This window comes from Amblyomma maculatum, chromosome 3 (genome assembly GCF_055883805.1).
Source record: "Amblyomma maculatum isolate TAMU_Amacu chromosome 3, ASM5588380v1, whole genome shotgun sequence".
NCBI lineage: Eukaryota > Metazoa > Arthropoda > Arachnida > Ixodida > Ixodidae > Amblyomma > Amblyomma maculatum.
Genome location: NC_139346.1, coordinates 186792176 through 186794530, shown reverse-complemented (window position 1 = coordinate 186794530; position 2355 = coordinate 186792176). Strand labels below are relative to the sequence as shown.

Genomic DNA, 2355 nt, shown 5'->3' with positions numbered 1-2355 from the left:
GAGACGCCTACTTCTGGGAAAGAGAACCATGGCTAGCCTTGACCGCCTAGTAGAGCAGAGATATTAGTCTGCCAACCAAGATCCGTATAACTCGTGCTATGGTATTTCCAGTTGTGATGTATGGATGCGAGAGTTGGACGGTGAAGAAGGCTGACCGCCGAGGAATTGACGCGTTTGAATTGCGGTGCTGGCGGAGACTCTTGAAAGTTCCTTGGACTGCCAGAAGATCAAATCAGTCGATATTGTCGACCATAAACTCTGACTACTCATTGGAGGGTCAAATTATAAAGTTAAAGCTCAGCTACTTTGGTCATCTGATGAGAAGAGAGGAGTCGCTGGAGAAAGATTTGATGTTTAAAAAGGTTGAGGGTCACGGGAGAAGGGGTAGGCAGCGAACGCGATGGTTAGATGGCATCCTCGAGGCGCTGCAGATGAAGTTATGTGATGTTATGAAGATAGTGAGAGACCGGAAAGCGTGGCGTGGTATGGTCCATAGGGTCACGAAGAGTCGGACACGACTGAACTGAAATGAAATGAACTCAACCATATTTTTAGAACCAGTTTCAAATAGTGAGGTTGTAGCGACATTTTTAGCTCTGAATAATAGTAAAGCCGTAGGCGCCTGCAATATTCAAATGAAGCCTGTAAAGCACGTAATCGATCTACTGGCACCTTGTCTTACCTATACCTATCACGGTCACCGTCCAGGTGTAGCCCCGGTTCACCCAACCAACCAGAACGCGCCCATAGGAAAAAGAGGAGGAGTACGTACACAGCCTTGGGTGCTGTGGCAGCAGCAGCAGCTTCAAGGATGGCGACCCATGTCGGTTTGAGGGGGAGGCGCTCATGTTCCGGGAAAAAGCTCATCGGCAGCCAAGCGGTACCTGAGGTTGTACCCGCATGTTCCAGGATATGACCCGGCTCAAGATGGTTGTCAGAGCGTTCGGGGCGCATAAGAAACGCGTAAAGGTTACCGTCTCCCTCCAAGAAGTAAAGGTACGCGATCACAAGACCGGGGTGCTGGTGTGCCACCATATCCTGTGCATCGCATTTCATTCGTTTCCCGAGGTGCGGACGACGTCCGGTCCTTCGGCTACGACTGCATGACCCAGGACGCGTTTTATCGCCTCATCGCCATCAAGACGGAGAAAGCGACCTTCCAGCCGATGATGACCCTGCGTGACAGGTGGTGCAGAAGATGAAGCAGCACGAGCTGCACATGGCCCAGCAGAAGCAGTGGCAGTGGCAGCAGCTGCAGGCCGGGACGCCTACAAACGACTTCTCCAAGCACGGAGACGCACAGCAGGCGATCTGCAGCCCACAGGGTACGATAAGTGGCGATCCCCCTGCGGCGGAAGCAATCCTCGCGGTGGATCACTTCGACTTGCTGTCGGAGCTGGGCTGCTTGCAGGCAGGTATCCAGCAGATGGTGACTGCGATGGCCGCCGTGGTCCCGCTGTCATCACACGACCCGTGCGACACGTCACTTGTGTTGTTTAACCCCAGGCAGCAGTATCATCCTGGGTCCCGTGCCTATATGTCTCAGCCTGCAACAGCAGTGGGTCCTCTGCTGCCACCGCCGCCTCGTGTTGCCTGTTTTTCTTTACAATCATTCGCCTTCAGAGGGACAGATCAGCAACATCTAGATACAGTGCCGCCGCCACGGAACCTGCCGTGTATCACCTTGTCTCAAATGAAGGCCTTGCTGCCCTCCAAGCCCTTGCCCGATCTTTCTGCCGACCGTGATACAATGAGTGAGGGTAACAGCGGCAAGAGGGGCACTGGTTTTGGAAAATTCAAGAGCTCCCCAAAGCCACATGCCGAGCTGTTCAAGCTGACCAGAGGCTGGCAGAGACTTGAGGACAAGGAGAAGGAAGAGGATGACTGTCCCCAACCACCCGACTTTCCGCCGCCGCCACCACCACTGACCGCGCTAGAAGCATGCTTCTGCCGCGGAAGCAACGCGTCACAAGTGCCCTCATCTGTGCCGCCCATGGATGCCGCCATTACAGGTACGTCTTCGGCCACTTTCTCGTCCAGCAGCAACATCTTTAGCCGCTGCAGACAACAAGATCCCTTTGCGGACGAGTTCTTTGCGGCCCGTCCGCACCTGGCAGCAAGGACTTAACGACTGCAGCACAGCTAAGCCTGTTCTGTTGCCCGGACAGCCAATAAACAGCTCGTGGGGATCAATGTCGCCACAGAGAACGGCATCCTCTGCGTCAGCAACAGTTTTCACTACACATGCTCACACAACGACCCAAGCAGCTTCTGGCACCAAGACTTTGGCAAATAAGCGTAGCCAGGGGGCGCCCTGCACAGCAGTGTACATTTTTCACTAACTGCATTGGTACC

The 2355-nt window shown here is 54.1% G+C and overlaps 1 pseudogene; it reads left to right on the top strand.

Moving 5' to 3' along the window:
• The first annotated feature begins 798 nt into the window (after positions 1-798).
• Positions 799-2128, top strand: LOC146197184 (uncharacterized; annotated as a pseudogene).
• Positions 2129-2355: the final 227 nt, after the last annotated feature.